The 26,719-nt window shown below is 40.6% G+C and overlaps 1 long non-coding RNA gene across 2 annotated transcripts in view; it reads left to right on the forward strand.

Moving 5' to 3' along the window:
- The first annotated feature begins 1,236 nt into the window (after window positions 1–1,236).
- The window catches only part of LOC311267414, a 93,900-nt gene continuing 68,417 nt past the window's right edge, over window positions 1,237–26,719 (forward strand). For both annotated transcript variants that reach the window (XR_014623834.1, XR_014623835.1), the window contains exons 1-2: window positions 1,237–1,340; window positions 1,965–2,065. This is a non-coding gene — a long non-coding RNA (uncharacterized lncRNA). The remainder of the gene's footprint in view (window positions 1,341–1,964; window positions 2,066–26,719) is intronic.

Consider the following 26,719-nt stretch of genomic DNA (forward strand, 5'->3'; position numbering starts at 1 on the left):
CATCTGTCACTTTTTTTTAATTCTTTGCAGCTTTTGCTGTTCAAAATGTGCAAATCATGATGACGTTTAACCTGATTTCACTTGTCGCAATGTCAAATGAACAACTTTGCGGCTAATTGAAACATGAAGTGCAGATTTGGGTTTTTGGTGTCAATTTCGCTGCTCAAGTTATTAAATACATTTGCTTTTTTGCTTTTTTTTGCTCTATTGTTCTGCATTTTGCAATGAACAGGTCTAACCAGGACACATGTTTGAGTTTACGGTAAATGATATGAACTTATCCTCAAGGTCAAATACCCCAAATGAAAGCAAACAAGGAGTTTTACAGTATAAAACAGAGTGTTGATGTTGGTGGGTTGCAGCGATGAGCCTCCTTGACATAAAGTTCTGCACAGACCTCAAGCTGTGCCCTCCATGTCTTTAAGGTTGTATGTATCCCATTCATTATTGACTGTTAGCTCAACACGCTAATGCGACATCACTTCAGTGATGTTCATGTTTCCTCCGGTTTACTCTGGGGTTCACCATGACATCACTGTGAAACAGACTCGAAACATTCAGCTGGAAGGAGCAGGGAAACGCTGCTTTTCAGCCTGCGTTATGCTGCCCTTTAATTTATTACATTTGGAAACTAGAAGGCGATTTGGAGAGCGTAGTTTTGGATAGATTTCCAGAACTATTGGAATTATGGTTGTGCTTTGCTGACTCATCATCTCAGCACAGTTTCAACACTTTGTCTAATATCTCTGGTGGAGTTAATGCAGACGATTCACATTTAGATGTTAAATTATGGGAAATGTCTCCAATATTATTTCAGCTTCTTCTCTTCGGGAGAAAATACTGGAAGAGAAAATAACTTTCTTTAAACTGCCATAACTTCACACAACTGTTGTAGTGTCTGTTGTATTACAGTTCATCTGTGTGGCAAAATACTCATAGAACAAGTCTGTATTTAACATGACAATAAACTGTTCCCTTGTCATTTTAGTTTCACTTATGTGAGTTTTATGGGTTTTTCCCTCCTGTCTTCTTGTGCTCCTCCACAGTTTGCTTTCCCTCCACACCTGCACTGCATCTCCTTCATTAGCCTTTCCCTGTTCCCAGTGTTTTTCCACCCATTACCCTCACCTGTTTCTCTGCCTCACTCCACCTGCACCTCATCCCCTCGTTGCTTTAGTTTGTATTTAAGCCCCATCTTTAGTTCACTTCTGTTGTGTTTCCCTGATGTTCCTTCATGTTGGCCTGTTCCTTGCATTGCCGCGATCCCAAATAAAACTTCATCCATTGCAGTTCCTGCCTGCCGTCTGCCCACCTTCCCTGCTCTCTTTGTGACAAATACAGTATGTATTGATTCATCATTCATCTTTTTTGGTGCCTGTGTTCATTTTCAAAAGTAATGCCTTGTCAAAACAGATAAGGCTTAATGCAGTATGCAACCGAAACTACTTGTTAAAGGGTAAAAATGTGCGAGAAATAACACAAACTGCTTTTAAAGGTGCACTATGTAGTTTTTTTTTAAATGCCTAAACATACCAAATAAACAAACTGACCTTAAAAGACAACACAATTTCATTCTGTTTTACTTTGTTCATATTTGGCGGACCCTGCCACCTTTCCAACTTCAAACACTGTTTGAACAGCTTATTTACTCACTTTTGGAAAAACTAAATATTTCTGAGTTTGTCTCATAACTTCATTAAATATTCAAACATAGTGCCTCTTTAATAAATGAACCTGAACTTAACAGGTTGATAATGAGAAAACAAAAACATTTGATTTAGTTTCAGGTCCTCATCCCTGAATATATTTTAATCCATTTATTAGAGCGGATGAGTGAGTCACATTGAACCAGCTTGTTTATTTGGCACTGATGCGACTTTGCTCTTCTACTGTACTGTACACTGCTGGTACGCTGTGTGTCTCGCTGAGGGTAACATATGGGGTTAATGAACTGTGTTGTGCAGGACATATGTCTTCTCCTGCTCGGTAGAGAACGGTTCTTCCTTTCGTCCAGGTGGCTACGTCCGGGCTACAACACCCCACTGTGAACGGTGACACTCCAAAGGTCAGTGTGTTATACTTTTATGTGAACATGTTCCTGTATGCGTCCGTGTCTGCGAATGTGTTGATGGATGATTAGTGTTGCTTTTTGGCCTTCAGTGTCACTTTGTAAAGACAAAAAGGCTATCTTGTGTCATTTAGCTTGAATCCTGTCAGTTTCTCGCAGTTATTTTAATGACCTTGCTTGTGTCAGATGGCTTGAAGAAGGTCATACATGAGGCCAGTGACTGAAAGACATTATGTTTAAAGCGGGTCTGTCAGAACTCACTTTTCCAGCCATAATATATGGAAGCAGCACTCAGGATTTAATAATTTGGGCCGGTCTGAAAATGGTCATGGCTCCTTCCATATTTAATGGCAATAGATTACCACTGCTGCCAAGGGGGCAAGAACACTTTCAGTCACGCAAGCTAGTCATAAGACTCAAGTAGTCTTTATACAAAGAGGTCTAGTGGTTTGTACAAGTATTTGAGTGTGATGGTGTGCGACACAAACTGAGTGAACTTGATATCATAGCTCATTATTTAGCCACAGGCTGAGCTAATTAATGTTTGTGTCTGAGTTTCCACAGTAATGGTGCGAGGGGGTATAAAATAGCTTGCATGATCATAGGAACAAGATAAATGAGCAGTAAGAGGATGCTAACAATATGTGCTAACTTGTCTGAAAGAGATAATTGTTCCCTTCTTGCTTGGGAGCATGTCGGCAATGCTGCCTTAACACTGATTAAGTTATTATGAGACATCGCAATTTTCACCCACAGGAACGTGGGCTATGAATTTCTCATTTAGTACCATACTAGTTTTCTGCACTTTATTCGCTTCCTTGGAACTGTGATGTGGCATGCAACTTCAACACACGTCTGCCATAAAAGACGCTACAGAAAACTTACCTATACTGCATATCAGACTGTCCTTTGTGCTCCGAGGTAATGTCCTTGCACTACATACCCTATATGCTGCAGGGATTCTATAAACTGTCAGCACATCTCTGCACAGACGGAAAGAACACAATGCTCCTACACATTTACTGCGGTAGATGAAAAGTCGTAGTCTCATTTGTTCTCCTCCTCTGCAGCTGTACATCGGGTTCAGACAAACGCTCCGTCTGGATGTTGCTCACACAAGTGTCAGAAAAAGTAATACAGAGATTACGAATCCTCTTCAACATGAACCACTCTTTTGTCATTTGCTTTGTACAGGAACACTTATTTTACCCGGTGCGCATAGAAATGCTGAATTCTTTCATTTAAAAACCCAAACACGAATCTTGTGTTAACATCGCTGCTCTACGGCAATTATATTCTCCGTCTGTTATCCTTCTCTTGAACATTTTCATGTCCTTTCTGCTTAGTCATCACATTGATGCTACTGTGAAACTTTTTAATTCATTTTTTTTTACAATATATGAAATATTACAATAGTCCATGAGAGGAATTTTCAAACATGCCCCTCTTTGAACTCTTCATTATATTTTCAGCAAGAATGTTTTTTTTTATTATTCAAACTTTGAACAACTCACATCTCTAAGTATTTTTTAAAAACATTTTTTGCTTTGGAGGTCATGTATCATATTCCTCTTTAACAAGTTAATATAGATGTGAGGTTCCATAAATCCTACACAGATCACGCTTCCTACTTTAGCTTGCATGGATAGTCAACACTTTGGTGCTACTTTTTTTTTTTTTTTAACAGTTCGTTTAAAGATTCATAACGTTGTCAGACTCATGATGAACAGTTTAAGAAAAAAAACAAACCTCAACATCGATTCATCAATACAAGGCATCTACCTTACCCACAATGCTAATCCAAGAGTTGGGTTGGAGATTCAGGTGTATTATGGTAGTAGCAGCTAATAGCCTCAGGCTGCTGCCCTCAAGCAGAGATGATAAGCATATAGGTTAAAATGGTCTGGCAGCAAGACATTTTCAAATTTGTCTCCTAACTGATATTATATAATCATGTGTGGCTTCTTCTGGAGCAACAAAAGGCTTCATATAGCTTTCTTTACATATGCAGTTGTACTCCCCAATACCTAGACTTTGACATATAAAAGCAGTGCAATTGCCCTTTAAAATTCCATTTCTACTGTCATTCGTATGTAAGCTCATTAAAAAGTGCAATATGTAAGAATGTGAAGAAATTGCATGCATTATTCACTTTTGAATACCAACGTATGAATGAATGCATTGTAATGTTAAAAAAGACGGTGGACTGATTCCTGCGCAGATAACTCGGGATGAAAGGAAAATCCAAAGCATGTGACATTTATTGAAGCACCTGAGCGCCTGGCCAGCCTTTCTTCTGCTCCCCAGCACTAACTAATATTAGCTTAGGAAGGGACGTCAATAAATGCCCGGCACCTGCAATAATAATGACAATAACAACAATAATGATACATTTTATTTATAAGCGTCACCCAAGGACACTTTACAAAGCAAGTAAAAATAGTCAATACATACAGAAGACAACAATAATGAGAGCAAACCACAAAAAAATCATAGTATACACAGATAAATTAGCTGAAAACAAGGTCCAGTGTCAAAGCTAACATCACTGCAAAGCATGTAAAATATATTGTAATATTGTGGTGTAAGCTGGCTAAAGTTGGCAAACATCAACTGGCTGGCTTGGTAATGTGCGTGACTTGCTAGCTACCCAACGTAGAAAATCTGGGCGGTTAATTGGCTGGTTAATTGGCTAGCTGCTTGCAAATTGCTTTATCAGCTGATGTTGCAGGAGCGGTCATAGCGGGGTTGATGCAGCATAGCTAATTTACAGCTAGCTGGCGAACCTTACCTTGTTTGGATGCCGGTGTTATTAATAGCACAATATTATCTGAGTGGATATTACCTCTGATTGCCAAATAAGCTTGCTTTAGTGCTCCAACATTACCGCATGAAGACCTGGAAGACTGCACAAAAACCAAAAAACAGGCGCACTGATGCAGTGTGTTTATATGAACTTGTTGGAGCAATCAATATGTATTATTTACAGATGGAGATACAGAGAGAGAGAGAGAGAGAGGGAGAGAGAGAGATGGGATTACAGTGAATCAGGGGAAGAAAGATCAACTCAGATGGGAGTTAAGGAAAGAGTGATAGAGTGTGAGTGCGTGTGTGCAGTTGGCTTGCTTGCTGCATGGTTGGCATATTCTCAGTTGGATGAGAGGACATTTATGTGATGTCAGCACGCATTAACCTCTCTGAAAATACATCGGAAACAAATAGGGACACATGTGCCCAGATCCCACCAGCTCTAAGTAACAAGCCTCTGGAAGGAAGGGCTATGCTGGACAAACAGAACAGATCCAAAAATAGAAATGGGAGGATGAAAATGGAAGGCTTCTTGGTGGAGGAGAAAACACGGGCTTTCTAAGATTCTTGACAAACAGTGGATGAAATGTATAATCTAATTAGGTAGTGGGTTAATTTACGGAGCTATTTTCATACAAAATAAATTAGTGGCCCCGATTTGACACGTCAGATTTGTACAGACGCAACACATTTGTCGTTTAACGAATCATTAATTTTAAGAAACACAACCTGCACTGTTTGAGTTAGGCTGTGCTTTAACTGAAAGGAAACGAAATGGACGAAATGGGACTCAGGCTGCCAAACGACAGGAAATCAGGGACTGTTCTGCAGACATCTTTACAGAGACCTGTCCGCACCACAACGTCCCGGATCAAGCTGTTGCACTTGACAGGCGGACCTTGTTCGGAGCTGACAGAGCGCGGGAAGAGGAGAGTTGGATTGTGTTGACATCAGTGATCCTTGGTGTTCACACACAGTCAAAGTTGCTGGTGTTTACCTGAACTTTTAATGTGAAGGTCTCGACCATATTATCCACCTGGATACAAATTTAATAACACGCTCTACAGAATTATTTCCTGTGTGTGTGTGTGTGTGTGTGTGTGTACAGGTTCATATGTTTATAAATAACCATATATGTTCTCCATTTGTGTAGCATGAAGAAGTAACAAACTTAAATTTTTAATGCAACCCTGTGTTATGTAATGACAAATAAATCTTTGAACCTTACATTATTTTTCACTTTTAAACTCAGTGGCTGGTTGCCAAACAAATCTGTCTCCATAGTGGACCCTGCGAAGACTTCCTCAAAACTTCCACTCTGTGTCACTTGGCTTCATCTGTTTGGTAAAAATGCATAAAAAGAAAATGAGTCTGACATGAGCATCAACATTGTTGGATTCATTAAATTCACAAAGAATAGTCTGACCTTCGTATATGCAACAGTTCATTCTGTTTCTTGTAATGCAACAATAAATAAGTTGAAAGAACCTGTTACTTGTTTACTAGTTTCTGCCTCTTCACCCCGGCCCGGATCGCTGCAGCAAAGATGACCTGCTGAATATCTGCATCTGTCTCTAAAGGTTGCCCCCTTCATACTGTCGTGCCAGGTTCGGTACGAAACAACCCGCTGGGAAAATTCCTGCTGTAGCACCTTGTAAGGTGTGAATCTGCCTCTTAGAAGCGATCTGTTAAATGCACTGATTAGACCACTCTGTCATGATTATACACTGTGTATATGAGAAGATGAGAAAGCTCTACATTCTGGACCAAAAGCCATGTTAATTGGCCGTTGGTTAATTGGTTTAAGATGCCAATTAATCTCCTTCTGTTGAAGAATGTGAGGTCTTCTTGTCCCCAGAGGACACAACTGTATGTAGAAACAAACATCGCATGCTAATGACACAGTGTCAATAACAACAGGTTTCGCTGACCACACATTACGACTACACAAAGCCTTCAATTTCACACTTTTCTTTTTAGTGAAGGATAATTTATGTTTGCATCTGTACTCCTACCACTGGCAAAACCCTTCGATCTTTCAGCTTTCAACTTTTTTGCTCACTTGCCAACTAGTTTTCAGGTTTAATTGTAATCGCACCACAGTAACATTGTATTGTTGGATTGTAAGCTTTGCCGTATGCAGTTGGCCTGTCTCGGTGACGGTTAATACTTTATGTTGGAAGACATACATTAAAGATCAGCCTCACTGGCGCCAGAATAGGGTTTCAGGAGTTATTGCGATAAAGCTGTCACATCTAAGCCAGGTATTACAGTCACGGCGATAATGTCTAAGCTAATGACCTCTAACATACACCTACTGGCGCTTGTGTTTCCAGCCGAGCCTCACCTTTCAGAACGGAGGCCTTGTGAGTAAGCTGTGTGTGTGACGGTGGGTTTGTCTCTATCAGAACGTTGCTGAAGCCACAGAAAAGTGTTTCACGCTATTAGGAATAGTTACATTATTTAAGTCGGCTATAAAGAGTCCAGATCAGCTCAGGCTGCGGTTACAACGGTGAAAGCCCTTGTTGTTTTTGCTGCCACTGGTGAAACATAAAAAGTCCCTGTTCATGCAACGCTACCACGGCATCTTCCTGCATTCTTCACAGCAGAGTGGGTCCAGACTGTGGAAAGATTGTTCCCTGCTACAGGCAGAAAAGGTTATAGATGCAACGGTGTTAATCATGGAATCAGGCTTTGTAGGTTATGTAACTTATGTGTTGTGCTGCATACCGCGTATGTATTGAGGTGGATCAGATGTTTGATCACAGACTGTTTAGTTTTCATTGTGTTTTTATTTCCTCGTGACTTAACATCATCAGACATAACCTACATTTTTTCTATGTAACTAACCCAAGTTGGCACCACTGATAAGCATCATTACAGTATACACATTTTTCTCCTGAACAGAAAATATTTGGATGTATAATGGATTTAGATTTTTTTTCAATTTAGCTGAGTCACTCACAAAAAGTACCCCATGAGGTACGAATAGCCCTGGTTGGGAATCACTAACCAACACTAACCTTGCTGTTGTATCTGCGTCACAACACCGATCAAGCAGGAGTGGGTGGATAGCCAGAGGAAGATGAAGAAGGCCATCCACTTCCAGTAATCTCCATTTCCTGAAGAGAGAAGTGAGATCGAGTTGAAAGCTCCATAAAAAGGTGACCTTGAGATTAGTCTTTTTACTACAGGACGGACGTCGGTTTTATACATTTCACTGACTTCAGTGGCAAAAACCACCGATGAATGAATTGTTACATTAAGCAGTATTTCTCTCCATGTCAATTACTATTAAATAGTATCTACTTGGAAGTCTCTGGAAAGAAACACTGGAAATCCCGTCCTGTAATATTAGATTCAAAGCCCAATTATTCATATTTCTGCTCTGACACTCTAACAATGTGAATAATTCATGTGCATAATTGATGATGTTTATGTGCATATGCATAATTACAAAGCTATGCTTGCTTAATAGTTGAAAGGACCTCTTGCATGTTCAATGAATGTGATTAGCTTTTGCACTAATTTGACTGTTTCTCACGCCGTCTCAAATCCATTCGGAGTACGCAGACACGCCTGGGAGCGAGTGTGTGGGTTTGAATGGCCGCCGGGTGCTTAGGTGTGCTTTCTCTCACATTAAGTAATCAACTCAACTCTGCGCTTCTTTAATTGTTGCCGCCACCCTCCAGAATTATTTGGGAGCGCACCTTGCTTCCTCCATTTCTTCACAGTGATGAAACTGTCCACCTACTCTTGCTCTGTCTCCCACTCGTTCTCTAAAACCTCCAACCAAAGACAGTGAGGGCTGCTCTGGCCCTCTGGGCTTTGTCAGCCAGCTCCTGGCTCCCACGTTACAGACAGTCCAGTGTTTTCCTAGTACTGCCTTGTGGGCAGAGATGCTAATTTGAAGTGTTCCTGGATGAGACAGCTCGGCGAGAATATAAGCCAGTGTCCACAGAGAAGGACTTATAATGCCTCCATGCTTTAATGCTCTTCTATCAGAAGTGCAAACGTGAGGGCTGCTTTTAGAAACCTGAATTATCCCTGGCAGCCTGTGCTACCCAGGGAAAGGTAGCTTTTGTGGGTTGTAGCTCCCAAAAATAGTTTCACAAGGCATTGACTCCTAAATTTTTAATGCCTGCACAGCGTGTAAAGGGAGGCCAAATAAACAAGTTCCACAATACAAACGAAGCAGATTTATAGCAGCCAAAAATAAGACGAACCTGAGGGACCCACAGATAAGATGAACTGAAGGGAGCTGTGTCGTGTAGCCTGTTGATCGAATCTGTGTAGCAGTTACCTCAAAGTGATATTGATCACTTTCAGGAATAACTGCGGTCATTTAATCACTTGTCTTGTGATTTGGCTGACCAAATTCCCAGTGAATTCAGTGCAGGTATTTATGGTCCCTTTAAGCATGAAGCTTGGTGATACTTTTGTTTTGGCACCACCATTACATCAAAACTTGGTATTGTCCAATAGTGGGTACATTTTCCCATGATTTTGCCTGTTTGCAGTCATCACCAGATGCATCCTATTCATTTTGGTTATACTACTTCCTACTTTTGTGTAAATTGGCAAAAGGTTTTAAGCTGGATACTTTTTTGCAAGGAAGTATTTCTCAAACTAAATATATCAACTGACTCAGAAACAGTGCAAGCCCAGCATTTATTCTTATCCTGTTCGAAGATCAGCACACGGAGTAGTAGTTGATAACGAGCAAGGAGCAAATTAACAAGAAGGGGCGTGAAAAAATGAGACAAGACTTCCAATTAAAGCTCTATCTGTAAAAGCAGCACATAGCGTAGCCCTCAGTGGACTAACTGATACGGCTGAGTCTGCGACCACGTACTGCTGTCAAGTCAACCAGCTACTGTTCATGTTCTCGGTAATGACATGAGATTTTGATTGAGTTGTGTCTGTCGTCATGTGTCACGTTTTGCTTTTCACAATTCCTCCCTTTGTCCTTTCCCGCCTTTTTTTCTTGTTCACATGTGTTTCAGTGGTTAATTAGTCTCTATCTATTTCAAAAACTCGTGTTCCTACCTGTTGTCCCAGCGCTTCCTTGGTTTGTACTTTATTGAGTTTTAGTATTTTTTTCTTTGTTCTCTCTTGTTCCTCTGCCTGCTCCTCTGTTTTTGTTGCCTTTTCTTGCCAGCTTTTGTGCTCGGACTTTGTATTTTGTATTTGTTGGACTTTGATTTACAGCTTCATTTTAATAAAGGTTGCTTTTTGTTCCTTACCCTGCCTGCCTCCCGAGTGTCTTGCGTTTGGGTCCTCCTGTTTTTGCCACACGTAACAAGTAATACAGGATGGGAATTTGAAGTGGTGAGTGAGGAATTTGAGAGTTTCTTCTTCATGGTTTCACGTTGTTTGACGCACTTTGATGCACGCTGCTGCGCTCTTCTTGTAAGACACAGCCGCTCTATTATTAGTTTTTAATTTCAGCCAATAGAGCGACGAGACCACCGTGCACTCTCCGTCTACAGCTCCTGCACTTAGTTAAGTCCTGACTGATCCAAGGTCATTTCATGCCCGCGGTGTGGCGTCCGCCTTGCGTCTCGAGCTCCCGTTTCGAGGCGCCGTCGGAGGACTTGGATGCGTTTTTCACTTCCAGAGCAGCAGAGGAGCGAGGATGCCTCGTGTTGCTCTTCCTTTACGCACATATTTGGCACAGACATAGGTTTTTTTCACTCATGCAATCATTTGTTTGTGAGCTTTGCCAGCTCAGCTCAGGGCAAGCTGTTGTCATGGCAACACCTGTCCCTTCGGATTATAGAGGCTGTCACCGGAGCCAATTCAGCAAAGGGATTTTAGCTGCCTGGTAACGTTTGCGCCTCTTTACCAGATATGGCATCCTGTTGGTAAATCACTACAAGAGAAACTGATGAAGAGAGTCTGCTGCTGACAGTTGGTCTTTGTCAAATACACGATAAAGTTTGGCCAGATCTGTCCGCAACCGCCGTGGCATATGCTGCCCGGTCTGTGAGGTCACGAGTGGCGACCCGCATTTGAATTAGTGTCTCACCTGCACGGATCATTACAAGCATATGAGCACATTTTAATGAGAAAAAAAGCAGCAGAGCAACATTTCTCCCCCTGACATCCTTCAGAGAGATCTATGACATACAGATTTGCATCGAGGAAAAAGTGTGTGTGTGTGTGTGTGTGCCCTGTAGGTAACCTTTGACGTTCAATCACTCAAACCGTGATCAAAAGATTTAATAGTGCAAGTCTGACAGCTGTGGAGAGAGGAGATGCAGCTCCTTTCCTGCGTTAAGGAGATCAAGCAATATCTCCTATCAATTAAAATCATCAGATCGTGTACTAACTAGTGTCGTGCTCATTAGTATTTCCAAGAAAACACAGCGGAATAATGAAAAGAGGAACAACCGAAAGAAAGCGGAAATGTACAGTGACGATGTTAAATACGTGTGTAGTAATAATAACAATACAGCGCGTGCGTGCTCTCCATCATATCTGTTTTCGTACCATTCACGTGTCAATCAGCCGGGCATTATTCATCCATACTGAACTGGGAAAACAACAGCTTTGTGGGGCTGGGTGCAGGGAGTTGATGAATTGAAAAACAATGCTCGTCACTCAATAAACAGTGAAGTCTCGAGTACTTAATCTCATGCATATTTAATGAGGAGATATTAAAAACGTGCTCACTCATATTGGGCACACTGAGCTGCGTGCTGCTGCTATTTTTAGATCCTCCTTCGACTGTTTCTGGCTCTGCACGTGAGGCTTTGGGAATGTCAACAGAAGGCTGCAGATAACAAGATGGAAAATAGGAAATGTCAGAGATGACAGAGCTGCTGTGAGTATCTTTGTGTATTTTTTTTCTACATATTGTCACCATGATTAGCGTCAGGCTTAGAGGTGAAACATTGGCCTTTTGCCTGTCAGGCAAAGGCATGGTTATTTAGGTTTAACGCTCCTTTCCCCCAAGTGAGAGGATGATTTGGGGGAATGCTGCTGCTATTTATAGTATAGTATAGTCATGCGTGGAGAGAGAGATAAAAAGAGAGACAGAGAGGTGGTGACGGGGGATCTCTGGCTAATGCCTGAGTGCATTAGCCAGATGTAAAACTTTGGTATATGGGGGTCAAATACCAGTCTTCATATGTCTCGCCACCACTTTATAGTCAATTTTTACAGTGCAGAAGAGGGACTCGCTTCTGCCCAAGAATGAAATGCTGCTGTCAGACAATTAATAGAAAAAAATCCATCTGAAGTCTTAAAAGTTTATTATTTTTCCCAAAGACACATAAAGGGAGTCTGCAAATGAGATGAGATCATTACCTTTGCCAAAGTGGCTCACGATCTTTGTCCCTCATGAAGCAAGATAGCTCAAAATCTGTTTTCATAGGATTTCATATGATGTGTAAGTAGGTGCTCATACAGTAGTGACAGCTCTTTTAGTGTTCGGTGTTTATTTTATTAATGACAGACGGTTGACTCCATGAACAAAAATTATACATTTTAGTGTTGAGTTATGACTTTAAGCCACGCTCACAGTGGCCAAGTGACTAAAGAGCGAGTAAAAACCTGCTTGCACAGTCGACCTCTCTCTAATGAGGATCGGCTGCGTCAATCTGCTGCCCAGCACGAAGTGGCAGACAGAGTTAACTAACTGGTAAACATACTGGAGAATTTAGCTGCTTGAGTTGGATATTTTACTCAGAGACCAGAAATGCTGAAAGGACACACTTACATTCAGTCAGAAACTTCACGCTCAATGAAATCAAGTGTTAACTGTTTGCTAACACGTTCACCCTATCAACTTTATAAGGCGACAGTATGCCAATCGTCATATCAACAGCTTGTTCTGCTGCTACCGAGTGGCCAAAAAAAAATCTACTGAAGCTGTTTGGACAGATGAAACGAAAATCATTCGTACAGACAGATATTTATAAACCACTTAAAATTATAGACAATGCCCATTTCTGCCCACAGATTTAATGACATTAAAAACGTTTTTGTTTTTTTTAATAACCCTTCTGTGCAAAGTAGTTCCAATATAAACTGTGGACATCAAAGTCAACTCTGACATCATTTCTGGAGAAACAGATTGCTAAAGTGAAATGTAATTTTGTGATTGGAGCAAACGGATTCTTTTCTCTTTTTTTGTCAGAGAATTGGGTCAACTGACTCTTTAAGAGAGCTTTTTGGCAAATAAATACTGGATAATAACCAAACATCTTGCATCCGCGCTGCCAAACTGAACAAAATATTTCCATTATTTTAAACTGTAGAGCTCTTGGCTGCATCCTGTTCTTATCTACTTGGCTTCACCCTTCTCTTTTCATTTTACTTGTCCCTAATCTTTAGTTAAAAAAACACTGGCAAGCGTAACTGTGTTGTGTGTTGTGTGTGGAGAGCTCAGGTTCCAGAAAAGCAGAATAATGTCATTCTACGGTAATCAGCCTGAAATTTTACTGGCCTGTTGAGATTTCTCCCGATCCTCACAATTAACATTCCACATCTGGAGCTGGGGCTTTTGAAATTTGGTTTTCTTCAGGACACTGGTTTCAAAATGCATTTGAGGATTTTTGCTGTCCCACTGAGGACCACTAGAGCAATAATGGCTGGAAACTAATTCAAAACACAATTTCAGCTCAGCTGTCAGAGCTCTCTGGGAATGTCAATAGCTACTGTTTTTCTGGTGCAATCCTGTTTTTCTTTTTAATGAAAACTATGATTTTACAGTGTAACTATCATCTGATTTGTTGGACTCTTGTGAAATCTGATCCAATAAGTGGAGCGAGGAGCTTTGCTTTAGCAGCTGCTATTCTTTCATATGTAGCACGACAACGAAGCTTCTTTAGATAAAAGGATGGTGGCCAAACTTTTGTACAGTGAGTTCAACTGTTTTATCGGTAGATTGTCGCTAGACTCCCTCTGTTTAGGGTTAAGGATCTTATAGTACTGGGTCCAACTGCATTACTTTGAATTACTGCTGACCGTCTTTCGAAGCATGTCTTAAAGGTGTAATTTGTAGAATATGGCCAGAATTTGAACGTAGCTCCGAAAACTAGGTGGCAGCATATCAGTAGTAGGAGTAACAAACAACTGCTGCTCTTTAATAGCTATTCTCAGCTGTGGCTAGCTACCGATAGTGAATTAGCTCATAGCCCAGTTCGCCATGTGGCACGGTATCCTCTGGTTTTGAGTTATTTCTCTGCACTGTGCAAGTTGCGGAGACCTGAGAACCTCCCTGACATAGTCAGTCCATCTCAGTGCCCACTTCATAACCTTAATTTTATTGCCAAATTTGCATTAAGGATAAATGCAAATGAAGTCATGTGCAAGGCCAATTTTGAACTCTGTCCTTGCGTTCAAGATCACAACGACATCAGAGATTTGACAGACAGATAGCACAAAGCAGGGAGCAGAAATCCAAACGTATACATGAAATTCAGATGTTTTTGCAGCGATTTCTTTTGCTTTCCTTTCATGCACAAAAAGGAACTTGGCAAAGTACATTACCATATGACAATAAAGCAATAACATATAAAGTTGGCATTGGATGGATTTGCTATCTCGGGCATGTTTCATGTCTTTTCATGTTGAAACAGTTGTTAAAACCGCTGTGATGATCAAAAAAACTCTTAAAGTCTGTTTCTGCTCCAGCTTATGTAACACTCAACACAGCTAAATCAAAGTGTTTTTGCGGTTGGTTAAGTTCTATGTCTTTATTTGTTCAAACAACTTCTAAAACACAAAAGCGTAAACAGATCATTTCTGCTGTAAACGCTACTGACAATGTACATTATTTTCTCAATACGATACGGAGGGAAATGTCTCTTGGTTTTTTTCACCTTCCAATCAGGCCGCTGTGATGTGATGTGATGTGATGTGAAATGAAATCGACTGAGCGGTGATGTCATGATTAGTGTGTGGAAATCAGCTCAGCCTGTCAATCATCTTGCCATCACAGCACCCATCAAAGCCCCAGAGAAATGAAAGCCAAGGGCACAGTGATAAGACTGACAGAGGGTGGGGGGAAAAAAAGATGGAGGAGGGAAATAGGAAGCTTAGGATGTGGTGGAATTTTTTCCGAGGAGCGGCGGGAAAAAAGTATTAATGCATGAATATAAGTAGAAACTAAATTATATATATGTAGTGTGGAAAGACAGAACGTTCAGGAACAGTCGAAAAAAATGTGTTTGCACTAATGGCAACTGGAAAGATGTAGTGATTACAATATTCAAAATCTTTGGGGCTTATTATACCGTCAGTCACATTGGACTTTAGCTCCTAATCTGATGCCAAATAGGACCCTAAATCCACTCATCTTTATTCCTCTGCTCACTCGCTAATGCAGGCCACTAAGCATCGGCATACATACCGCTGGCACAGATCTTTAGCGCTGATCGCTGCCGTCCATTTAAACTCATTCCTCGGCTGGAAACGCGATGTACCTGTCGGTGGGTAAGTTTGAAGGGCATGTGATGGAACAAATGATTTGCTTTTCTATGTAACAAATGTACTGATTGTACGTCTTTGCCCCAAGCGCTGTGTGTTTCCCTGGGTGAATGCTGTTTCTTACATGGGCAGCCCCAGTGGGAGACAAACGCCTAACTCAGCATTAGCTCCGTGCTCTGGATGCAAGGTGACACAGGCATCGAGTGGGATGACACAATGTGACACTGCACTCCCGACTGGTCGGACGCGTTGAATGCTGGGCGCAAGAGGCGAGGCATCTAAGATGTGTTAATGTGTTTATATTGCCTTGTGTTGTCTCTAGAGCTTCCCCTTTTCTTACAGTAGAGCAAATTGAACGGTCTTGGTGCCACAATTGCAAAATGTCCATCGATTCTTTCTTGAATTGTTAATGCGTAAAATGGAAAATAAAACTGCAGCTCCATGTCTTCCATACTGGTTGAAACCACATTAGAAAGCAGGGATCAGCAATTCATAAAGAAATTTTTTTTTCCAGTCTTGATCTCAGGTTTTAGTCCAATTTCATGCTGGATACACATATAAACAGACTCCATGCTTGACCGCTCCCTCACCAGCAGCACACTCAAAATTTGCATTTATTTGCTCAGCCAATCATAGCAAGCTTAGCCTCTTCCCACGGATGATGACCATATATAAGGGGCACCTTGACGCTTGGCGTCCACTTTTATTCAGCTGCCAAAAAGGCAACATATACTGTGGACGACTTTTCCTACAGTCCTGACCTCATCTCATGCCTGTTCTCTAGTTCTCTACTTCCCCGCCGTGCAGCGGTGAGTTGAAAGCCCCGAGTCCTCTCTCCCCTGCTTTTGACCACTATAGATCAGAATGATGGGCAGGTCGAACTTCTAATTTGGCAGAAACCTTCCTCGGAAACAATTTACAGCTGAGGAAGTGTTCGTACACAGTGACACAGAACAGAGCTTTCCCACATTTATTTAAAGAAGTCCTTGGAAATACTACAGCTACTACTGCAGGGATCAGAGCAGAGAATAGTTAAATTAATGAAAAAACTTAAAGTATAATGCCTGTGTCTGTCATGCAAGAGAGCCAGAAAACGTCATCTCACGCTTTGAGTAACGTTGCACCTTAAAAGATATAATATTTTATTCCCCCCTGTCAATTTACAGAAATAACAACTCTTAAATCAACAGATTTTGATTGATTGATGTGAAAAATGTTATCGGCTCCTAATGTTGATCTGCAGCTGCCATGTCAACTGAAAATTATGTTGGTGGGACTGATACTCGACTTAGTACTGAGGGCAAAAATACACACTCTAGCTAAACTGATGAAATAAAAGGAAGTTGCAATTCTTGCAAGTTGCTAAAGCCTTCTATACTCAACCAAGTGCATAGCATACAGTGATTACTGTGGGAAGCCCATTCAGAAAGCTAACTGAGACGTAGTTGATTTATTTTTTTGATTGGTTGAAGAAAAGCCCTTCTTTGAAGACACGTTTTATTCAGATGTCAGTGCTCTGATTGCTTGACATTGTAGTTTGTTCTCCTGCCCGCCCTAATCTCTAGATAACTTCCTCACCATCTAGCTAAATTGCTTAAAACTAAATGTCTCTTTCCAGCTGGCTTCTTTTGAATGTTCCTACTTGAATTGGTCAGATTGCAGGTACAGTAAGTCCTTCGTCCTGACTTTTACAAGTGGCATACTTTGATACAGGGAACATAGGAAATTGCAGAGAGTGGTAAGTGAGGGTTGAGTCGGCTCTTCAGGAGTATGTAGGAGAAGAAGTGAAGTCCCTCCTGTGCTGCTCACAGCGAACAGGTTTTATTCCCAGTAGCATTACTTCTGTCTGTGTCATACATTTCCACAAATACAACCTTCTGTGTTTGTGGATGTGAAGCCAATGAGGGATCATAATACGGCCATTTAGCTGGTGACTCCCACCGGTTGTTTCGGGTTATCTACTGTACAATGAGGGTGGTGGGATCTGTGGGTGATGTGTTGAACCTTTTGTGAGAGTGTTTTCATTGGGGCCAGGCCAGTCAAAGACAGGACATTTATACTGCATTTGAGATGTTTGGAAGCGGTCAGGCGGAACAGTGCACTATAGGCGTCAGAGGGTTAGTGCATTCTCTGAAGCGTGTTTTGGTCTATACAGTATTGCTATAGGTCATAGATGTGACATTGACGTCACAAGACAAAGAGCAGAGCAGATCCGTGCGCTGAGGAGACACACTGAGCGCATGGGAGCGGAGGGACCTGCTGTCACAGCGGCTGTTTTAACACACAAATGTAAAGCAAAGATTCATGTTCTCCAAAATCCAAACTTATTTAGTATGCGTGATAATGCAAGAGCCTCACATTCCCATTATAAAATATAAAGATCTCACAGAAAAATAGGTCACGGTTTACTTCTCCGACCTTTCATGGTTCACTCGTTCGCATTACCTTCACCTCCTACAGTACATAGGGGTTGTGTGAAAGACTGCACTGGTGCTGCAGATGACATGCTAGCTGGGGGTTGTGCACATGAGGGGCACAGTCGGTTGGCTACTCCGCATCCTCTGCCGGCCATTTTACGTTTGCACTTACAGGGACCATCCCTGTGTGCATCACACTGTTCATCCTAACGAGAGAGGTAAAGCATCCTTCTAACGTAGGTCATGAGTCTGTCGATCATCTCAAACCCACCTTGCCAGAGGTCGAGGAAGGGCTGATAGCTATTATCTGTATTACTGTAGCCCCACACTTCTCTTCTGTCTTTAACCTCCTCCGTCCTTGATGCAGGTGGGAGACTGATTGCCCCCTCAGTGAAATTATATTGTATTCAAAGTGAAGAACTTCAGAACCATGATTTTTCTACATATTAAGCTTTTATTTTTACAAATATAGATATAGTATGTCTCAATTCTGCGACTACAAGGCCTTTGTTATATATTTTTTAAAGTTGTGTACTTACTGTACATTATCTAAAATGGGTTAGGGTTAGAAACTCAGTTCAAACTCAGAGTAATCCACAAGTTTACTCAAAATAATTGTAATATAGAGAATACATTTTTAGATGATACTAATTTTACATTTCTTTTCTTCAGACTAGACCAGATTAATGCAATTCATCATTAAAATTGACTCAAATTTTACCCCTGCACCACCATTGTTATACCCAGTTTTCTTTATCCATACAACATTCTCAGCTTTTTTTTTTACCCCTCACCTGTTTGCACCGCTGGTGAGAGTATAACTCAGCAGGGTGAAGTGCCAGACAAATCAACAAAAACCGCTCGTATGGTCTGTTTGCAAAGTATCATTATGTCTTCCTCCTTTGAAAACTAATCCGCCTTTACAACAATAAAAAAGGCAGCTCCTGGATGGAGATCAATAGCCTGGACTCCAGCAACTCCAAACAGCAGGACATGTCTAGTGAAAGAGACATGCAAATAGCAAAGAAAAATCCTATAATCTTCTGCGCTGGCTCAAAGGGCTGCTGTCTGACGTCTAGTGGGTAGGAAAAAAAAGTTGAGCTCTTGGTGAAGCTTGCTTTCTGACTAAAATGCGCTTGTCCTGCAGTTACCTTTTATTTATTGCCTTTGTATTTCGGGGATGCTGATGGTTTTCAAAAAGACTAGTTACAGATCGGATCAGTGTGCTGTTCAGTGGATCAGTTTAGATACAGTATGATTGAAACATTAGCATTCATCTTCTATTTTGCCCCTTTGAGACTGCATATTAATGTTAAATGTCACGGTCATCACCCATTCTAATCAAGTAATATACAATTATGCAATGCAATAAAAGTTTGAAAAAATATACACTGAGTTGGAGTTGAACTGTAATCATTCTTAGCTGACTTGCAGTTATGGTACCATTTGTGTTGACATTAATTTATGTGTGGTAAATGTCAATGACATTCAGTTAATCTTCAGATGTAATTGATTTAAATTACGGGGGTCATTTATATTCTGCTGTAAAAGCATCGCTGTGTCCCCTCGCGTTTGCCCGATTCGGAAGTGATTTAATACTGGGGTTAACTTTAGAGTGTTTATCGGTTCATTACATTTTCCATTCCTATTTTCCTTTTTCTGAAATAAAATACGACTTCCTTATGTCACTGTGTTCGAAAGGAAGAGGTCAGAAGACATAATACTACAGAAGCAAACTTCAAAATCTTCTTATTGTACGTTTCATGGAAGTCAAATTCAAATGTCAAATATAATTTTATTACAGTGAGGTTTAGCTTTTTTTTAAAAAAAACAAAAGAAAATAAAAGAAAACAGATACAAAGTCAACTGTGCTGTACGATGAAGAGCAATCTTTGTGACGGTTGACTTTTGCCAATGAACGATCAGCGGTTTGGAAGAATCAATTGTGACAAAATCTAATTGGGTAATTGCAGCGCAGTAATAAATTGCTTTTAAAAAGTCTATTAGTGCAGCTTTGAAACGGCACAACAAAAAAATCCATTAATCTGTAACAGACATTTTATCTAATGACGGCACAGAAACAAAACTCTGAGGGGTTTGTGTTGGATCTCAGTGTATTCTGTCACAAATTTCCCTTTTTTAAGCAGTTTAGTAGTCCTGACATGTATTGTTCTAATTGCTAAGGTCTATTTTCCACTGCGTGTTTAAAACTACATCGTCTGTGCAAACAATGACACCAACAGCTACCGAACGTGTGCAATTAAACAACTTATTCTTGAGTACACACTTCAAAATGGTTTGTTTTCCAGTCGATGGGAGCAAAGGTAGGCAGCAGAGGCTTGTTTGAGTAGCTGAATGTTAAAATATCTCAGTGTTTGTGTCGGGGGGGATGAAGAAACGAGTGGGAGAGAAAGAGATAAAGATGCATTAAGGATTTAGATCCGAGCTCTGAGCCTAGTTCATTATCCCAACAGCAAAGCCACAAAGAGGAATATACAAATACTGTGATTCATCCGTTGGTTATTTAACAACTCCAGTCTTTTTCTTCCGACTCGAGTTAAATTTCTCTGTTTTCTCCGTCTGTCAGTGAACTGCTCATGTCAGAGCCTGATTTAATTACAAGACCTGCAACTAAACTCTTCTGTCAACAGCCTTCAGCCCGTTGTCCTGATCTTTGATCGATACATATGTGTGCTCTGTCTGAATGTTTGTATTTTCTACATGTACTATATGTTGCCAATTATGAGTAACGCTGTGCTCGACATTAAATTAGCACTTCATCTGCTCTGATTAAGTAACTCCCATTCATTCTTTTTTCGAAATGAATATGGAACAAACGTCAGTAAATCCTTCATTTACACAGAAGCTTTCATTCAAGTAATGCAGGTCGCTGTGCTGTGCTTTGGCAGCTTAGCTCCTTGAGAATCGTATTCATGTTTCTCATTTCTGTGTGCTAATTTCTATATTCTACATGTATCGACAAGTAGATGTTACGTAATGAAGCGGGAGCAGAATTTCATTAGCTACAGGAATAACAGTGGGACGCACAATAAAGGCCACTTCAATTGGCATGATAATCGAAATTGTAAATATAAAATGTAAATAGGTTAGGAGGGTCTTTAAAGCCAGGCAATATTTGTCAGAGGGGATATTCCTTACAAGGACGGTTATATAGCTTGTTCTTTGTTCAAATGTCTAATTAACTATGTTTATATTTAAGTGATACGGACCTTTTGTGGCTGTGAGAACGCCACGTCGGTTGGAAGATGTTGTGCTGCAGGGATGAAGTATTATTTTTTTTAGGCTAACCCGGAGGATAACATCGTCATCAGCCCGACAATAAGCCTATGGGATTTTTCAATTGGATTTTGGATTGTTGCAGAAATGAAGCTCTGTGGCAAACTCAAATAATAATAAATAAATAATATTTAATAAATAAATTAACACTTTAAATTTGGAGCGTAAATGCAATCAGCAGAAGTAAAAAGCTGATGTTAAGCTATGAATGGACTACACAAAGTCTCGTCTATAAGTTACTATAACCAGTGAGTAGATGAGTCTCGTGTTCGGGGTAATGGCAATTATTGTCCAAAACAACCTCTGTAGTCTGATAAAGACACATAAACGCTTTAACATTCACAGTGGGGTATTTACTGACATTTTATACACTGGAACAAAATGTGAAAGTCTCAGCATCTTCAGACTTTACTTCATGAATGTCGCAGGCTTTAGGACTCCTTCCTGTGCCACTCAATTACCACTGCAAAACCATGTAGTAAAGCGTTGTGTTGAATGCAGACCATATTTACGCAGCAGCCATTTTCTTCCATCACTCATGGTGGGAAGCTCAAATGCTGTTATCAGAGTGAAAATGCTGCACTGCTGTGCTGCAGATTTCAGGTCGTACAATCTGACAAATCATTGTCGTTTCTCCACTTCCTAGATGAAATACAATGGATGCTGAATATCTGGACTTCTGGCCTTATTTAGTGGTAAAACAGCACGTTAGATAACTCATTAGCAACCGTAACGTTAGCATTCAACTTCTTCCTAGCTAATACAACCATTTCATAGTCTCTCATCATGCCTTTTTTTTTTAAAACCAGGAAGTAAAACACACTGGATGTAATCAAGCTTTGAGTGTAATGCAACATAACGTGAAAACAAAACAGCCTCATAGTACAGACTAGTAAATCATCATGTTCTTTACTAGTCTGTACTATGAGGCCGGTGATTGTGGAGCAACAATGAAAGCTAGACCTCGGAGCCCCTCCCGACACTGCTTTTTCTTCAGTTTGTATGCCTCGATTTCATTATTGTAGAGGAAGAAGAGCAAGAATAACCTGACAGCAAGACTCCAGTACCAGTATATGCAAAGTAAAAATGTAACATTGAACCAACCTGACACCTGAAGACTTAAAAATGGAGAGGTACAGCCCTCTTTCATTCAGGTTTGTTGAATACAGGCACTTAAATGAAAGCTTTATCTGCATGGCTCAAAGCACTTTAACCTTATTCAGGTATTGACAACATTTTTGTCACTGGTGGCCATGTTGAGAAAGGTTTTCCGTGATCAGACCTACAGTCATACATTACACCAAATTTGTTCATGTAATTTGATTATTTTAATGGATTTTAATGCATTAGGGGGAAAGTAGAAAACAAATGAACACTTTAAAGTACTCAAAAGCCCATCATGTGGTGGAAGAGTGCTTTGGCATTATACTCAGTCAGCTCATAAAAAGAAAGTAGATGGTCTCACTGAGCTTTCCATTTCTAGGAAACTTCACACTTCTCAGAAAGGCTCTGCTGCTGGGTACTCAACTGCCCCACTTTGACCAATATAACATCTTACATTGGTGGTCACATAAGGACATTACATGTTCCTCGTGTGACCACCATGTCCAGGCCTCCGAATTAATTATGAAGATCCTCCATGTACTGTATCAGATTGAGAGTAGAATGTGAGATGTCACATTGAAAAAAAGGTGTTAAAATGCTAAGCAGCTGAAAATGAAGCCTTGTGGGCTTAACACTTGAAAGTGAAGGGTAAAGGTCAGGCCTAGTGTCTGGGGCAAGGAGTAAAAACAGAGCAAACACTGTGAAGCAGGTGAAAAACACTATTCCCACGTTTCAGTTTCAGTGTTTCAGTTTTTCTTTTCAAGAAATTGAAACACGTCCAGTTGCCTGCGATACAGCACTTAGAAATACCATGACCAGGATGACTGAGAACCTTCATCAACATAACTTAAAAACAAATCACTCTTGACTCTCGGTCATAAATGGGGCGCAAACCTCGGTCTCTGGAGGATAAGTCCAGTCTATGACCGATCCTAACACCCTTTCCTGCTCTTTAAACTACTGACCATAGTCACTGGGACAGTCAGTGTAATCTCACAGCATGCAAATGTTTGTCCACTGAGGAAACTAATGGATCGAAGTGCTGCACTTCTTTGAGTATATGCAGCTCTTGGAGAGAGTTTGATCTTGATTCAGACGTGCTCTGTGTGTCACTCAATCTGTTGCAGTGCCTTTGCAGGTCAGTATCTTCCGTTTCACACAGTTTTACCAGATCAGCTGTTGTCAACCTCCCACATTTGTGTAGCTCTGGAGCCAGACAGATCTGCTGCGCTCACTTGCTCTGGCAGATGGTCCTCCTCCCATTCAGACGGATACCCATCCGATCTGGTCCCTATCAGGCCAGTATTAGCCACTTATCTCATACAAGGGCTGGTTTGATACGATGACTGACAGAGGAGCCTTACCAGTCCAGATTTGAAAAGTCACGTTACACTTTTCGCTGCTCTGATTGGTTGTAGAATTATCCAATGGCGTCCAGTATGAAGGTTCGTCCAGCAGCGCGCCAAGCTCATAAAACTCACGTCAAACTGTCAAACTAGGAAGTGCTGATCGAACATGAATCAAGATTCTGTTATGGAAATGCCTGTTTCTAGCCTCACATGTTTTCAGTCTACTGTTCTGTCGCTGTAATTCAAGAACGTTTGTGGCCAGGTCGCTCTTTTTTTACCTGCTTAAAGACAGACCAAGAACTGCCCCAGCTTGCATGTGTCGCTCAGCATTACATCTTTGCTAGAATTTGTTATCGGTCTATCCAGTTGTGTCAAGAAGCATTTTGGTCTGCACATGTTAATAATGCCCCTGGGAAATCAAAATTGGGTGCGACCAGACTAACATTTGTGTAAAACAGGTGTGGGAAGCAGTGAGAGAATGAAGTTGTGCTATGACACAAAATATTCTTTTATATTAAAATGCCGGTTACAATTTGCAGCACGACATCACTTTCTACAGCTCATTTTTGACTACTGACACCTGTAACCCATGCATAACCATGTAAGAGCCCTGCGGGTCTCTTAAATGTATCCTGACAATTTCTAGCAAAGATAGCAAAGACTGGTTTTAATATCGGTGACATGCTGTATGGTTGTCTCGGGTCCTGACGTCTTGACACCCACATGAAGTCAAATCTTGTGGCATAATGGATCAGATGATGGCTGCACAATCCAAACAAAACCACATGTATAGCAAAGTGTTTGCTGGAAACGCCTGGTGAGATGATTTCAACTCGCACCTCTGATTGAGTTTTACATACACATACATACACTGTCACCGACAGAGCTGAGGACATGTATTTACACCTGTCAGGGATGTGACTGATATGAGATGTGCACAAAAGGTGCCTGGTGCCTTCTCAGAGCAACAAATAGAGAATGCATTGATGGCCACTATGGGAGGAGAGGCCTGTTGAAAGAGCCTGTGATGCTGTGGAAATGAGAGGTTGATAACATGAGTGCCTGCTCTGTAATCAAAAAAAGACTTGATGTGAGCTGCAACTTGTTTTGGTTTTTTTTTTCCATCAGCTCGAACGGTAAAAAAAAAAAAAGAGCATAAAATCACTCCACAAAGCACAATCTAAGTGCTGTAAAGCCAAATGTCAATGACGGTGAGTGCGTAATGACCCATAATGTGAATGCTTCGTGCCATATTAATGTATCTGATTCAACCTGAACATTCATGAATTAAACTGAAATGTTTTGTTGGCATTTCAAAAAGAAACGAGCATGAAAACAGTAAAAATGACCCACATTCCTGTGGATTAAATATTAATGACACCGCTACAAATGAATACACTGGCAATACTGTTCTCATCCAGGACAAGTTTATATAATAATGTATTTTACTTTGAACTATTGAGTATTGTTTTTGCAATAACTCTGTACAGACAGAGCTGTGGTCGGCTATGTTTGTACAGCAAGGGGAATGAAGTTTTTCTTTAAGTTTTGTGTGTCTGTTCTGCGTTAACTCTGACATGTGGAGTCATCTTAAAGAGACTTGTGTTCGTCTGGTCATGTTGCGGCGAGTTGCGTTTCAGTGAGATCGGTCATAAGAAGCCAACATGTGTAAAATCATTGGGGTGGTGAGTTTTTGTTTTTTATTCTAATCATTTGAAGACACAAAACGTATTGTTAATAACCGCAGACAATAACCAGAACCGGCTGCCTGTTTAGTCTGAAGCTGTCAAACGCTCAAGGTCAGTGAACTCTCTGTGATGAACCATTAATTAACCATTTTTGGCTGCCGGCTGTTAGTTTTATCTTTTTCCTGTGCTGCCCATGAACCACAATGTTCCTTGTTTCACTCCAGATGGGGACATTTGATGTACGTCATTCCCCTCTCTCCCCTCATTTCCTTTCATCTCTCCCCTGTCAATCTAGTAAATAAAAAATGCTTTTCTTCTTGTTCCCATTGAATGTTTGAGCTTAACTCTGCAGAATGGTGTATGTGCACAGTTCCAGACTAGAGGGCTGTTTTCACATGAATTGTTGAAAGTGTAAATTTTCTGTGGTAATTGACACAACAAACAGCTTGTCAGCCAATCGTGGTCCAATATTCAGCATACACAAGTGTGATGTGGAAACTTGAAGCCTTCAGCGCACATGCACTGAGAATAGGAGTAAATTCCACTTTATGATTTTTATATCGACTTGTTTGCTTGTAAATTTCAATATTTATTTATTTTTTTAAATATGACTGTAGTGTGGTGTGAAAGCAAGCGGCTAACCAAGTGGATTTTGGTTAATGTGATAACTGTGAACTGTTCAGGAAGAGTTCTTATAGACTAACTGATTCCTCTTCTATTTTTTTTTTAATGTAAAATCACTTCTAATGATAACACATATGCACATCAGCGTGTTTTTTCCCCTGTTAATAGGACAAAAGCTATTAAAACTGGTCCCGCTACTGTACTGCCAGTTTGTTAAGTCCATAAAAAGTGTTTGACAGCGATCCCGCAGTAATAAGCACAGAATCATTACTGGACAAGACGCCTCCTTTTCATCCTGTCTCTACTTGTTAGTCATTATTCATGACATGCGGTCAACTGGCAGTGTAACGATACTAATAATGCTAATAAGCAGGTGTTTTTTTTGGTAGCTCTTTGTGATAACCAAACAACACATCAGAAGCATTAAAGTGCCCCATTAGCTGCTATGGGGTATGATGATGTGCTAATGATACAGGATGACTATACTGATGTCAAATGAATGAGTTACCTGTCAGTCATGACTTCATGTTTACTACTCTTTGTTCATTTGTAAAAAGTCCATGTGAGCATGAGCCCCAGAACAAAAACGCAACATTGATCACCTTCTTTCTGACAAATGAACCAAACACTACAACTACAAGTGTAAATTCGAACTAGAATGAATTATGCCAGTTTGAATCTGTAATCCCCACTGTGAGCGCTCAATAAAACACACTCTGATACTGGGATCTCTGAATTTCCCCTATCCTATCCTATTATTTAATATCTTTTGTTATTGACACAGTTTGTGTATTGCTGGCCTCTCCCACAGAATGGAGGAGTGAAAACTGCATGTGCTTGTCAATGAGATGTCTCTGAAGGATACATTGTGCCCATGTGACATTTAAACTAAATTGATTTATCATGTAGCACAGTGAAGGGATG

The sequence above is a fragment of the Pagrus pagrus genome (assembly GCF_965226575.1).
Source record: "Pagrus pagrus genome assembly, chromosome: 2".
Taxonomy (NCBI): Eukaryota; Metazoa; Chordata; class Actinopteri; order Spariformes; family Sparidae; genus Pagrus; species Pagrus pagrus.